This window comes from Heterocephalus glaber, unplaced genomic scaffold (assembly GCF_053883595.1).
Source record: "Heterocephalus glaber isolate CG9 unplaced genomic scaffold, H.glaber_assembly_v1.0 deba00001472, whole genome shotgun sequence".
NCBI classification, from domain to species: Eukaryota; Metazoa; Chordata; class Mammalia; order Rodentia; family Bathyergidae; genus Heterocephalus; species Heterocephalus glaber.
The window spans coordinates 40923225-40939605 of NW_028258315.1; positions in this window are offsets into that span (position 1 = coordinate 40923225).

The window sequence follows — 16381 nt, forward strand, 5'->3', positions numbered from 1 at the left end:
AAAAAGAATTATAATTATAAAAAAGTGAAAAAGAATATAAAAAGAATTATAATTATATAAAAAGAATTATATAATTATAATTATTAAAAAGTGAAAAAGAATTATAAGAGCCCAAGTTTGGTAAACTTTATTGGCTTGTTCTAAATTCTGTATTTTCTGTGACTTGGCTGATGTTAAAGTTATGGAGTTATATAATTTGCAAGTATTATAAGAAATAGAGATATTTCTTTTAAAAGTATATGATTCTACTTCTATAAGCATAAGGAAAATATATTTAAATCAACACAAAAAAGAATATAATATTGGACAGAAGATTGGGCATTTTGAACTCAAAGTAAACTAAAATTCTTTACCTCACAAATAAGATACTGGTCCAAAATTCAGAACATCAAACAATTTTTTAAATGAGAAATAACAGTGAATATTCATTTGAAAATAAAGACAGAATTTAAGCAGGTAGGATTTAATTAACCAAACTGGAGCCTAGCCAGACCTCTTCAGCTAACATCTCTGCTCATTAATAGATAACATTATTCCTGCCCTGCTAAACCCAGTGTCAGGAACAGAAAACATCCTTGATTCCCTTCTTCATTGGTAAATATCCAAAATTAAATAGGATGTTAAAATGCTAGCATTTCAAATAAAAAAATGTGATTCTCTGTAAAAGATGTATAGCTCCCTTTCTATTAAAGTGTTACCATTGGGGAAAATGTTACATGAAATTCTATTTATTACCCCCATCCTTTAAAATGTAAATTTGAATGATCTGATCATTTTCATGTGCTGTAATGGACTTGTCATGTTTTTTCTAAATATCTCTTCCATTTCTCTTTTCCAAATTGCACCGTATTTTTAAAAGAATTGAATCTCTATGCTCCATCCCTACTATTTTGATAACCCAGCAACATATGCACAATCCAAGTTGTGTCATTTCCCAAGATATTTCAAATTGCATGTAGAAAAGGGGTCTTTTTTCCTTTGTTAGAGAATCTATAAAGATCTGACCCTATGGAACTACTACACCCCCTTCCAGCCTCGTAAAGAAGTTGATCTGAAGGGATGATTCTGACATAGAGGAGCTGAAAGAGTAGCTCACAAGACAGAGTCAGTTTTGGGCACTTGAATGTGTGACTTCAGTCCCTAAAGTCTCAGGAGCTATATCTTTATTCCTACCTTCTCAATCCTGGTGCTTTAGTTATTCTATAATCCTGCTAACTGTTCTAATACTCCACTCCCCAAAAAGGTACTCTGTTTTATCTAACTGATGTTCAGTTGCAATAAAAAAATCCTGTATCATGTGCAAAGCACAGAGGAGCTGTATAAATAGGTTAGCAATATGTTCATCTTTATTCTCAAAATAAATAACATGCTTGTTTCCTCAATGTAGAGCTTGTGTAATTATTTTGCCATAAGATTTTGTGGAGGAAAAAATGTATAGTGCATTCAGTTTACCACTGGACTTCATTTCACAGAAGTTTTGCCTCACCTAACCCTATTTTAGTTACATCAAATGCCTTGGAAAAGAAATCAGATGTAATATCTTTATTTAGAAATCTACCTAAATTTGAATAAATCAGATCAAGACTTTTGAGGAAATTTTTTAAATTTCACATGTGTACATACTAGGTGAAAGTGAGACTAATCCCATTTTACTAGGTTTTTCTGAGTGCCCCTGAAATCCATGAAACAAATCAAGTATTTGTAAATAGACTCATATCCTGATTATTATCAAATATTTGTGGATTACATTTGAGTAGATCCAATATGTATGTGTTCTTCACTCAAAATCATTTAAATTTAGGAAAGCCTGGAATATGGCATGTTCTCAGTGGACACTTGCCAAATAAAGTAAATACATGTTTTTTATATTCTATTTATCATTGTCTATAGCTTATAACAATTTATTGTAAGATCAATGTGACCGTGAGAATGTCTTAAGACATTCAAGCCATGGGATTATATGCGATATGGAATATTTTATAGCATAGTTAAAATCAGTAGCTGAGTCTTATTCTTCAGAGAAATAAGAGTCTTATTCTCTTAGTGTCTCCTTAGTAAGTATGTAAGATTTAAAGTGGTACAAAAAAATCTAAGCCAGGGTCCTAAAAGCTAGGAAAAGTGGAAAATATTAAGTCTTCTAGTCTATTTATTATGCAGGGAGCTGAGATTGTGAAAATGATGTCAAACAGCAACACACACCAGCATACCATCTCACCTTTCCAACTATGGATCCGCATTTTGCAATATACTCCAGCTACCTACTTAACAGCCAGCTAAAGAGAAGCTATGATAGATAAAGCTAATAAACTTTATAGTATGTAATGAGTACTATGGCAGCTGGATTCTAAACACCATATGTTTTGTGTTGCCAGAGAGGCTTCCTCTGGCTGGGAAATTTTCTATTCACTTTTACAATAAACTAGAAGAAATTGTGGTTTTGCTATTTTATTCCAAAATTTAACTTTAAAAAGAAAAAAGTACTATCTTAAATAATTATCAAGAGAAAATATTTATGAGTATAAGATGTGCAGAAATGTTTTAAGGATTTTATTATAAGGAAAACTTAATAGTGTTTCATAGAGTCCAGTGGTAGCATTATATCAACTGCCTTCAGGCAGAAGGAAAACCTTTACTGAAAAATTCCTGTTTTCCTAATTATCAGGATATATAGAATGGAGCTGCTTTTGTATGTTTTTAGGATAACTTATACTTTGGTCTTTCATGCTAGAATAACACATGAAATCATGGTTTGTTTCCTCTTTCTTTTTAATATCTGAGTTTTTAATATTGATTTTCTGAAAAATGTTAGCTAATCCACAGATAAGTTTCCATTCAGGAGCTGTATAACCTTATGCATGGCACAATTGTGTTATTCATCTTTAATTTCATAGACTCCTTCATGAGAGTCACAGAAAGCATAGAATCTTTTTTCATAGAAAAAAAATTGATTCAACAATTTTGAGCAATCACTGCATTACAAAGATTGCAATCCTCCTCGTGGTGTTGAGAAGCATTGACTTTATATTTTTAAAGCATTAGGGACATTCCCTGGTATACAACCTTTAATAAATGTGAGATTATTATTATTATTATCTGCATCATTATATTCATGTCTTTAGCAAGATTTAATTTTTTTAATATAACTCTAATTTATACAAGCACATTAGTATTATCCATTATAATTTCCTTCTTAAAGTACCATCTATGGGCCAGCACTACCAAATTAGGTTCTAATTAAATACCAAAAGATGATATCCCATGAGCTTCTCTTTTCCAAAGTGTAAAGAAATCTGGTTTCAATCACAGTCATTCTTAGTTTCCACAATTGTCTGAAAATGAGTGTTATAGCTAATGCATACAAGCTTGACATAAGAAAAAAATCATATTGGGTCTTTGCAAAATATAACCAATTATTGATTTGAAATCCTGCTGAGGCACAACAGAATACTCTGTAATCAATTACATTTGGGGGTTCAACCTATAGATAGAACACATAAAAAAGCTGAGTTAATGACTTTTTTCAACTGGCCAAATGATATCCCTGGGGGGTGAAATGCAATCCTCAGGACTCCCAGTAATTTCCAATTGCTGCTACACTTGCTACTGGGGCCAGAGCTCCCCATTGCTGAGCCAGCAAGCTACTCTAGACCATCACTTATGTTTTTGCAATAAGACCAACGCCAGCCATTTTTCCTCTGTCTTCCAAATACCACTGATCTTTCTATTTCCATAGTAACCGACTCCTGCTGGCATGATCAAGAAAAAACTGATTTGGGATTTTAATTAATTGCTTAGAAATGGAAATGTAACAGGGACTGGCAGTTCAACCAAGCACATTTAGCAAAGTGAATAAAAATAGAGTTTCTGAAATACTTGAAATTGTTTCAGTGGCTGTACATCTTTTGCTATACACCTTAATTTATTCCACTCTCCAGAATAAATCTGCCAGATATACTAAGCCATTTTGTCAACACAAATCATTTTAGCAAATACTTTAATCCCTCTTCTAAACAAAATGCATTATAATTTAAAAAATCTAACCCATCAGTGTGAACCCATTGGGTCTCATCTGAAAATACCCTTAAGATATTAGTAGTTCTTGTTTAAAGGAGCTGTCATCCCCTATTTGTAAAAGGAAGCCCTTTCTTCTTGCTTTCTTAGGTAAAGTCCTTGAATTTCACCATAGCAGCAAGTTCTACTTTTTGTAGAAACTAAAGTCTTAAAATTATAGTTCAGTGCACAAATTAAGAGCATGGATTTTGGATTTGGGAATCAGAATAAGCAGATTCAAATCTTGGCTCTTTAATTTAATACCCATAATACCTGGGGTAAGTTTCTTAACCAACTGGAGCTCAGGTTTCTCATATGTAAATTGAGTAAACACTTGTACAGTTGCTGTGAGGATTACATATGTTAGTAAATGGAAAATCCTACGAAGATGCTTAGAAGACAGTAAAGGATGGATTTCACAAATGTTATTAATCTGTGTGTCTTTTAGTATGTCTAAATCTAAGCTCTAATTTTATGTCCTATAATACTTGGTTTTATATATTCTCTTTAGATGTATAATACACCAAGAATTGTTCACAACATTTTTATTACAAGATATGATCTGTTTTTTCCTTAGAGAAATGCAGGTTCCTGTTATAAGATGCATACAACAATCCCATCCAAAGCCAACTAAATGATTATTAAAGATTTTTAAAGTATAACTATTCTCCAGTAAAAAGAAGTAACATATCTCCAAAATATTTCTAGAACAAGTACCACCTTTGTTTAATTTGCAAGTTTGCTAATTACACAATGATAATAAATTCTCATAAAGGGCCAGGGATTTAGCTCAGTGGCTCCACCTCCTGCCTTGCAAGTGAAAGGACCCAAGTTCGATCCCCACTACCAAAAAAATAAAAATAAAATAAATAATCATAGGCACAAAGAAGACAATAATGGTAATTAAGCAAATATTATTTATTGCTGTCAGTTATTGGAATTATCCCATGAGATATTACAATAAATTTTCTGTTACTATAAAGAAATACCTGAAGCTATGTAGTTATAAAGGAAAGAGGTTTATTAAGCTCATAGTTTTGCAGGTTGAAGCCCAAACAGCATTATGCCAACTCTGGCAAGGGTCCCAGTCTGCATCACAACCATGATTGGTTGTGCCAATTAATCTTGATTGTAAATGCAGCTGAATTAAGAGATCCTAGAAAGGTGATTGGATTTTAAGTGCACTATCTTCATGGATGAGCAAACTCACAGATAAGTCAATAGCTGAATGGGCTGGTAGGAGTAGGGCTAGTTGGATGAAATGGGTCATTGCAATATGACCTTAGGGACTGTATTTGGGCCCAGGGCCCTTCCTCTCTGGCTCTTCTCATATGCCACGAGTTGAGGAGCTTTCTTCTGCCCTCCTCTTCCATCATGACGTTTCTGACTTAGAGCCAGCCAATCATAGCCTAAAGCTCCTGAAACCATGAGCCAAATGAAATCTCTCCTTCTTTAAACTGTGAGTGTCAAATATTTTGTCCCAGTAACAGGACAGCTGATCAATAGAATGTTGGAATCGTTGTGGGCAAGATAAGAAGATGGAGGGAATGAATGGCCAATCTTTTTCTTTTTTTCTTAAAAATAATCAATATCTCAAGAAAACTATATAAATTCCTTACAGGAGCAGTGACACAATGGCATAAGGACCTCCACCAGGCTCCATCTCTTACCATTGGCACACTGAAGACTAAGCTTCCGAAAATGAGCCCTTGGGGAACATAGTACATGCAAACCAGAACAAATTGTCCTGTTCATATAGAATTAACATAGCACATACATATGTTAACATATGGCTAGAAATGCAAAGGTGACATGTTAAAACATTTGGAAGAACAACTCTGATTGAATACATCATTCCTCACTTATTAACTAAGATGTTGAGTATCACTTACTCCATTCTTAGAGTCACTGTCATTATTATACAAGAAAGGAATAAATTTATATGGAGCTAGGTACAGTATGGGATAATATGAGAATGAATCTTAATTTGTGATTACCATAAAAAGACACCTGTGATCTCCTGCCTATAGGAAGGAATGTTCATAAATATTACAAGTAACTAAACCACAAGAAACAACATTGGTAAGTATTGGACATGAGTTAGCTTGGCTTCATCCTTTGAACCTTCTCTCAAACTAAATTGCATTCATCAGCGAACACTTCTCTGACCTCTCAGATCTGGAATTCTGGATGTTCTCATAGCATCTTGTACTTGCAACTGTGAAACATTCATCACACTTGTAATTGCTTGTCTAATGTGTCTCTCTCTTACTAAATTATCTGCATGAAGCTGCAAACAATACTGTATAATTCATGTTTGCATCCTGAACATAGGGTCTGCAGAAAGTAAGGGGTTGAATAACTTTTTATCTGTAAAAGTGAAGTTGAATGATTACTAATCTTCAAAATATGTATTAAAAAGTAGGCATATCTACCAATCACACAATGTCTTACTAGAAGATAAGCTTCATTATGTGGCCCAGCTTCTAGAAAAGGGTCTGGTGCATGATAAGCATTCAAGATATTTTGAGAATGAATGAATAAGGGAGTGAACAAGAGACATATGAAAATATGGTTAATATTAGAAAAAGTAATCCTAGGCTCTGAAGAAAGAAATGATGTGTCATTGTTTAGGTAAAGTTTTTTCCTTCTTCTAGCAATACCAAACTTTTTTTTAGCCAGAAATATGTAGATTAAGGACATATCTTTAGGCATTTGTAGTAGCTTGTAAATCATATTGCTCTTATAGCGTTCCCCTAAGCAATCACTCTTTTCATATTGAAGGCAGGAATAAGGTTGAGTGATTCCTATTGACTTGTACTGCTACATTTGTTTCCCATGAGGCCCACCAAATTTGAACTTCTCCCTTATATTACTTGTGGATTTGCCTGTTCATTCTGTAAAACTACAAATTGTTTTTGATGTGACTGTTACCTACTTTGCTTATCACATTTTTGTTTTGCTTACATCTTTAGCTTTTGTGTATTTGCAAGTCTGTGACCACAGAAAATGCAACAAAGATTTTTATATTAAATGTAGCTATTCTAATTTAACCACTGTCTTCTGCTGAATCATTATATTATTATTATTATTGTTATTATTATTTCCTCAGCCTTGGTTGCCAGCCACTAGGTTTCTCAAGCTCGAACATAAAATTCATTGTACTTATTAAGATACTATGAATGTTTAGGGTTAAAACACCAACATAAATGATAGCTACATCAACCCTGTGTGGCTACATTATTGATCTCTGTCATGTTACCAATAATTATCACTATTATTTCTTCAGTGTCACCATGTGATATCTCATGTACTCCTTAAGACCCTACTCATTTTATTCATTTCTTTACAGATGGAGCAACCAAGGCCTAATGGAGTAGTGCAACCTCTCAAAGTCCCACAGCTGACAACATGCAAGAGATGTTGTGCATTTATTTGGGAGACATCAGTTTTTCACCCTTCCCTTTCACCCTTATTTGCAATATGAGTACCATGGGTATGACAACCCAATGGATAGGTTTTGGTACATTTCTTTCCCTGATGACAACACAACGTTTGGCACATTTGACTCTAAACAAATAGTTGTTGAGTGAATGTGTGAGTAAGTTAATGATTGAATCTACAGGAAAGTAAAAAAAGAAAGCCTTGGTGCTTAGCCCAATTCTCCCTCCCTCTTTATTTACCCTCACTCCAGCATTTACATTGACGCTGGTATTGGAATGAAAACTCTACAGATAAATCTGACATGAAGAAAGCTACAGAACTCTTCCAGGTGGCTGAATGTTCCAAAAACTTGCTTATTGACAAAAGGATATAGGTGGCATCTATGCTTCTTTCTTCTTATCTTTTAAATACAGCTTTACTGGAGTATAATGAACATAAAATAAGCTGTCGAAGTGTAGTGGTTAGGGTGGAGTGTCAATTTGATCAGCTCTGGGATCTACCTTGCAGATTGGGGACACACTCCTTAGTATGTCTGAGTGGGCCATGGAGGCAAGAGCTTGGAGTCTGTACCTGACTCCGTACCTCTTCATCTCTGGCTCTGTTCCCCTGTACTGATTTGTGGCACCCGTGAACCAAGCACCTTTGCTTTTCCATGCATTCTGCCACGATATACCTGCCTTGCAGCTAGGTGACTCTAACAGAATCCTTTTAAAATGTTAGTCAACTGCATGAAAGCTAGCAAACACATCATGTGTATAATGTCCAATTTGACCTTTTGATGTATGTATATACTCAAGGCACCATCAGTAACATTTATTGAACTTACCCATTTCTCATAGAGTTTCTTCCTGCCCCTTTTTAATCTCTCCTCATTACTCCCTTTCCTCACCTCCAGGCAACCACTTATCTGCTTCCTGTCATTATAAATGAGTTTGTACTTTCTTTTACTCAGTGTAACTATTTTGAGATTCATCAAAGTTGTATGTAACAATAGCTCATTCCTTTTTATCATTAATTATTATTCAAATTCATGGATATACCACAATTGTCTATACATTTATAATAAATCTGAGGAAACGCAGAAAGACTTGATGGAACCCAGACTCTAGGCTACAAGTAGAAAACATAAAGTTAAAAAAACTCTAAGGTGACTAAGCCTACTTGTGGAGATGAATCATCTCTCTGGAAAAATTCATTGGTATACTTGGCAAACATCCAGTTTGGGTTGTTTGTCCTCAACTTTGCCTTGTTGGGGAGGTGGGTCCTGGCTAGAAAATGGGTAATGATAATAATTAATGCCAAAAGATGTTACATCTTCAAAATAAGACAGCTACCCTTGAGAGAATAATTCCCAAGCAAAGTGAAGAAAAATTCCAAATAGTATGGCAGTATGTTCATATATATTTAGATTTCCTGTGAACAAAGCTAAATAAAATGAACTGGAGCCTATATCTCTTGAGATAAAAGAAGAAGTTTCCAGGAAAGAACAGGAGTGTAGTTCCCGGCACTGTGTGGGCCACTGTTTAATGAGAACACATAACTCTGTTGGCCATAGACATTAGCAGCATACTCATGCTCAGCTTTGTCACTCCCTGTGGCAAGAGTAAAGGCACATAATGACATTATCAGATAATGCAATTAAACAAGAAACTAATAGTGGGAAAGAAACTGGACAAGGTGAATTAGACGACCACATGTAAATGGTTCTGAAAAGTCATATCAATATCTTCAATTTTTAACTTTATTTTTATTAGTACATATTTATCATACATATTGATCACATCCATCATAGGGAATATGTACCTATTTATAATTTAATTCTTTTTTCCCATTCCCCTCCCTTCAACCCTTCTTCCTATCCCCATTTACAAAAACTTTGTTTTCATTTTTTTCTTTCCATTCTCTTTTTTTCTATTCCCTTCCTTCCCTCTCCCTCCTTGCTCCTCTTTCCATTTGAACAGGTTTTCCCTACTTCCCAATATCTACCCTTTATTATGCTTCTTATTTACCCTTTGGGTTTCTCACACAGGATAAACAGTGTGATATTTAAACTTGTGTGTCTGATTTATTTCTCTTAAGATTACACGTAATGAAATAGTATTCTGCCATAAAGAAGTATAAACTTGAGTCATTTAGGAAAGTAGATGCACTTCAATGTGTTTAATAGAATCATTTTTATATTTTTAGTAGTATAAGTAATAAATCTATCTTGCAAGCACACCCAGAACTTTAAAAACTATCATACATAATCTTAATTGAAATATAAAATAAAACCTTTGAATCGCAACACTAATAAAGGGTAAATGATAAATATTAAAGATAAAAGCTAACCAATAAGCTAATGATTCCCAAAAAGTGAAAAGAGATAAGTGATATCCATAAAACTATTTGTAATATATAAGAATACATAAAATTAAATACAAACTCTACAGTGTAGCTCATATAATATGCTTCCATATATATACATACATATATATATATGAACATAACTCTATACTGCAGGTGGGTAATTCCCATCTCAGTTTTATCATACTTTTTGCCCTAATACCTTATGACCAGTATAAAGTTATAATGAGGTTTAACAATATGTTTTACCCTATGCTCACCTCCCCCTTATATCCTGATGAAGTTTTGCTTTCAGTCTGCACTTTGATCTTTGGGTTTTGAACTTCACTTTACCTTTTTTTTTTTTAACTTTCCTGAAAGGGTTTCCACTTCCTTGGAAACACTGTCTTTTGCCAGAAGCGTGTGCGTGTGTGTGTGTGTGTGTGTGCGTGTGTGTGTGTGTGTGCGCGCGCGCAGTTGTGGATTGGGAGAAGTGGGACGTACAGGGCATCAGAAGAGAGGGAAGAAGGTAAGTAAGCTCTGGCATAGACTGCACATGATTACTTCACTATTTGCCTATATACTTCTAGAAAAAAGTGCTTGAAATCACAGATGTTTTCTTTTTCTGTAATTATCATTTCATCCAAGCTCTCTCTTGTGCCTGGTAAATAGAATAGGTCTAAGTGCAGATTCAGGACTCAAATACTAAGTGTATTAGTTTTCAATGTAACACTCCTCCAAAAAATCACATATTTCCTATGATTTTTATTTTGTGTATACTTCTTTTCCCTCTAGCAAATATTTTGAAAGTCAAAGAAAGGGATTATTTATTTTAGGTGACTGGTAATCCACTGTGAGAAATCTGTCCATTAAAAGTGAGTTTGATACCAAAAGTTTGGGTGGCCTCTAGGAGATACTCACCCCAGTTTGCATCCTTGATCTACCTCATACATTTCTTGCTTGCTTTGACTCACCACAAAACAAATCCTTGATGAATTTCAGATCAATCAAGGTATTTGGTAAGTTGCCTATGTTGGAGGAATATTTGATTTCTAGTTGCCATTTTCTTTCAGTATATCTGTGCAACTTATGCAAAAGTATCTTTTATGCTATGGATTACTGGATTTACAATTTAGCATTAAATTTAAAGTGGAACATTCTATAACACTGCTTTCAACAGTCAGTTATCTGATATTATCTTTTCATCTTTAGGTTAAAAAAAAAGTAAGAAGTTGTCTCTACTGGAGTTAATAACTAAAATTTCAACATATTCTTACAGGATATAAATGTATCGGTCTCCCTGAGAAAGATCAAACTAATTTAAGAACTTCCCACATATTGAGAACAGAGTGGAGAAATTTACCAGCTGCTTCTTGATGTAAGATAGGATCGCCTGGTTTGGTGCATGAAATAAAAGCCAATTACAACATTATATACCTTGAGCTTAATATGAAGCAAAAGAAAATGCCTGCTGGGAAGGTCAAAATAGACTTGGCAAAAGAAAAGGAGTATTCAATAAAGAATAACCTACATTATCTTCTAAAACAAATGATCAACTTCCTAAAAATTATTATATAAATATGAATAATGATAGTTGGCCCTTTTTCTAACAGTCCTTCAAGTTTCTATGATAGTAAATTTCTGAATCTGAGAAAAGTTTCTTGGAAAATAAACTCCATTTCCTTTTCCTACTGGGACAATTAATCCAGGTATCTTGGTTCCAGAAGGAAAGTAGGAAGAGCAAAGGTGGAAGGATGAAAAATGTCTATTCCTAACCAGAGTAGGCTTAGTTAATCTTCTACTTAGGACTTTTCAATTGGCATTCTTAATACAAATTATATATGTCTACATTCAGTCTACCTTGAAATAATTGCAAATTTATACGGTCTGTGATAGTATTATTTATTTTTTATGAACTCCACCTCAGTGCATGAACTTTTGGAAAATAACTACATATATTTAAGCAATAAATTCTTTGTTACTACTGCTGAGAACATGGGTGGGCTTTTTTTTTTTTTAGCTTAGCAATAGCAGGCTGAAAAATGAACACCTCAGATTGCTTCTGTTTGCTTCAGCCTCTAAATCCCCAGGGCTGTGTTCTTTTGGCTGTGCATACCTGTTGATCAAGCTGCTTAACTATAATTATTCCAGACAGCTTTTTGGCTCACAGTATTATTTCATAGGCTTCATAAATCATACAAATTATTACCGCAATAGAAAACTATAATTATCCACAAACCCTGACATGCCAAAATGTGTATTAATTAGATAAGGTAATAAATACTTTACTACACATAGCTATAATCATTACCTCAAAAGTGACATATATACATATACCATCTTGATATTCTGAAGAAAATGCTTCAATATAATGTTTAATTCATAACAGAATTGTTATTTAGTTTGATTAGTTAATGCTTTTGTAAGATGTTTCAAATATGAAAAATGATCTAGCATTGTTAAGTTTCAAATTTAATGTTATGATCAAATGAGATCCAAATTATAATTTGCAGAAGGATTTCCTACTGGAGTACTTTATAAAGTGTATGCTTCTTCAATAACATAGGAAGTCTTAAGTATGATATCACATTTATAATTTTGCTCAGTCCATTTCTACAATAGCTTTAAATGATTTATTCATTATTTAGAAAATGAGGACAATCTCTATCTGGTAGACATAAGTATAATATTTCTAGATACATAATACTTTTTATGCACTAAGCAAGATTGAAATTTAAATGTAGAAAGAAATTTTAAGAATTTTGATGTACAAAGAACATATTTGATTAAAGTGTTGTCATATAAGTATTCAGTGTATAAGGCGTGATAAAAATATACAGTGAATATCTTAATTTTTAAAATTTACTATAGTAAAAGATACATTGCCATTAATCCCCTTCAAATGATTTACCCTCACTTCAAATCCACTTATCTCATCATTCTTTCCACTTTCTGAAGCGGTTATGAAAGTCTCCTTTCATGAGTGTCTTTAGGAGGTGTGATTTTAAAAAATATAGTAATGTCACTACTGAGTTACAATGTGTCCCCATACGTCTTACTTAACCAGTCTGGCATTGTGAGACTCTGGCTATTCCCTCAGATCAAAGTGACCATGTAGGTAAATATTTTGAGTTGATTCAGGACATTAAGGTAGCAACAACAGTGCAACTGAAGTAATTCACAGAAGAGGACTTCCAGAACTGCTTTAGAAAGTGGCAAAAATGGTGGGATAAGTATGTTCAAAGTGAGTTGGAGTATTTTACGGGGAATTAAAGGCAATGTGTTCTTTAGTCTAATAAATTTTCTTTAAAGTTAAACATCATATTTTTCAATCACAGTTGGTACCTTGTTTTTCATGCTTCAAAATAGAAGTGTCTTTAAAACTATAACATGAATAGAAGACTGACTCTATTAATGTCTACTACAGTAATATCTTGGTTCATGAACATTTCTATTTGGAAACAATTTAATTTTGCTTCCTTTTGCAAACTTCACATCCAGTGACAAACACGACCACAGCCATCTTCTTCTCACAGACACAAACAGCCATCTCTCCCAAAATCGTAAAACAGATTAAGTTCATAAACCTAGATACCTCTATATATTACTATATAGAAACCATCCAACCATGATTTAACATGTTCTTTTATAACCCAGTCATGTCATATGTACCGAAAATATTACCAAATAATGAATCTTGGTTTTATTACAAATATGTATAGCAATAGCTATTTTTATGTGAACTGATACATTTAACCCATTATATTTAAATAAAGTTTTTCAGGCTAAAGTGTCATGAAAAATATTTAAATATATGGAGTTGAGAAAAAAGTTAACTTAACTATTGCTTCATTAAATCTATTCCAAAAATCATTATATAGAGATATTCTCAAGGGACCTCTAATATGAAGAAATGAAATAGAAGCTTTCTATATCTTCCTGTTTAGATGATTATGAATCCTTTAAAAATGAATTCAAAGACAAATGAATCATCTATCTTCATTCTACCTACGTTGGGAAATTATTAGAAAGTGTCGTATGAAAAGGAAATCATGTTAAAGATAGCACATTGCTATTCTACTGTAATGTATTCTCCCAAATAATTTTAAAAGTCACTCTCATGGAGAAAGTTACAGTTGAACATCTGTGCAATAATTTTTCCATGTCTGTTCTGCTTCTCAATGCTGAGTCTAACATATGTCAGACACCAAATAAATATGGAAAGTATCAATTACATTGAGCAAACAAAAGTCATCACAGAGTTGAGGAGTTAATTAAATGGTATTGTACTTTATCTAATGATACTACGAATATAAAAAGATAACTGAGGAAATTCAAATGGTTCAAAGATGCTGCTAATTCAAAATAGTACCAAAAAGTACTAAAAATATTGCAGAAAAAATTAAGAAATAACCATTTAAAGAAATTTTTCCATAAGTATTCAAAATCCAGCTGACGTCATGGGAATTATTTCATTAAAAACTCTTTAGTACATCACAGAAAAGGTAAGCTATTAGTCACAAAAGAATCAAAACTTTGTCGATAGTTTATATTCTACACATGTTAAAAAACTACAAATATATAAACCAAACTATCAAGTTTATAGTTGCAAAAGGTGAGGATATAAGAATGGGAAGGTGTAAAACAGTTCAAAGATAGGATTTCTCTTTAGATCATCGTGTGATAATTAGCATGCTATCTGTACTAAGCAGGCACAATCTATAAGGGATCCTTAAAGGAAAAAAAAAAAACTCTTTCTGGTCATAGGTCAAGTTAAATTATTCACAACAATCTTCTTACTGAAAACAGAAACAATGCTGTATTTCTTAATTTTGTTTTCTCAGAAGCATCCTAGAGCCACAGGATTACAAAATCACTAGGACAGGATCATTGAGCAGTAAACCTGAGGAGAAAAGAGTAAGAATCATTGTGGGGGCTTGTGTTAACATAAGAAAACTCGAACTTCAGAGTAAGAGAGACATAAATCAAATCTCTAAACTTAAACAATATTTCAATCTAATAGGAAGCATCTCACCACTATCTTAAATTGAGTCCTGAAAAAACTACATCATTGAGGGAAAAAGAAAATTTAAAGTGGAGGGGCAAGCTAGCCTCCTCATTCCTGGAGAACTACTGTTTTTCTTGCAACTGAGAAGAATAGCAGAAAAAAGCAGAATCTTTGCATACCAATTCAAATGAACTCACTTTTGGCATCATACATGCTAAAACTGTGAAATTACTAATCAGGTCTGGAAATCTCAACACAGGGCCTGATTTCACACTTTTCAATATTCTTATTAACTTTTACTTTTAAATAATTTATTTAATCACTCAACCAATCATTTGATCCATAGATAAAAAGATTTCTCTGTGCAATGTTCTACAATGAGCCAAAACCGTTTTCTTCTCTCAAAATGATCTCTCAGTTTTCTGCATTTCAACCTAGTTGTTCAAGAGCATAAGAATACTTCAGAATATATATAGGTTGATGAGTTTAATGAGATTAACTGTAATTAACATGAGTAAACACCTAGTTTCTCAGCTCTCAACTTCACAACAGCCATGATTTCTGTCTCTTAGGTTAAGAATCGATATAGGTTAATGGAGAACTCAGATATATTAGTAAAATATGCAGAATGTAAGAGACTAAGAAATGGTAAGCCTCCCAGATACCTTTGGGTTTGAAAGTGGTCTACGTACTGTCTAGAATTTGGTTTTATAACTGATAAAAGCCCTATGTTACAGGCTTCATTGAGAACTCAAAAACTGTAACAAGTAGAATTTAGAAATCTAAAAGTACAAAAACTTCATCTTAATATATTGAATTTTTAGCATTAAACATGTATTAGTTGAGAATCAAATATGTTTCATACAAAATGCTAAGTGAACAAGTAGGGAGAACACAAGGAAAAATAGTTTTGTCTACTTAAAATAGGTTTATGTAATAGGGGTCTGTGTTACTCTACCTCATGGTTCATAAATTATTAAGATTAATTTTACATTTAAATTAAACAATTATTTATTGTGTTGTCATTTTTAGTCAGTATTATATCCCTCATACCTACCAAAATACTTGGTGCACAGAAGATACTCAGTATTTTGTGAAATAATGAATGAATATAAGATAGATGAATGAAATGAAAGCCTCAGAAAACACACCCTACTTATAAATCTTTATAAACTCTAAAATTCTATCAGAGGACATACAAAAAAGAGCACTGTAATTATTTACTTTCCATCTGATAATGGTTGGTACTGTGGTTCTTTATGTTCTTATTATGTTAACACTGATTATCTATTTCCTAATGGTAACTGGTAATTGCTGAAATGATTCATAATTTTTGAATATTTACTAATGTGTCTTTTGAGTTAAAAAAAAGCAGCAAAAGATGAAAATTAAAAAGAACAAGAGACATTAGTTGTCATTCAGTTTTATGTGAACTGAAAGTTTTATAGTGAGGAACAGTTGGATGCAATTTCAGTAAGCAAGGATTTTGTGGAGAGATTAGATCAGTTACAAATTGCTAAATCTGATTGCTTAGATAAAAATTTTACCAGAGGC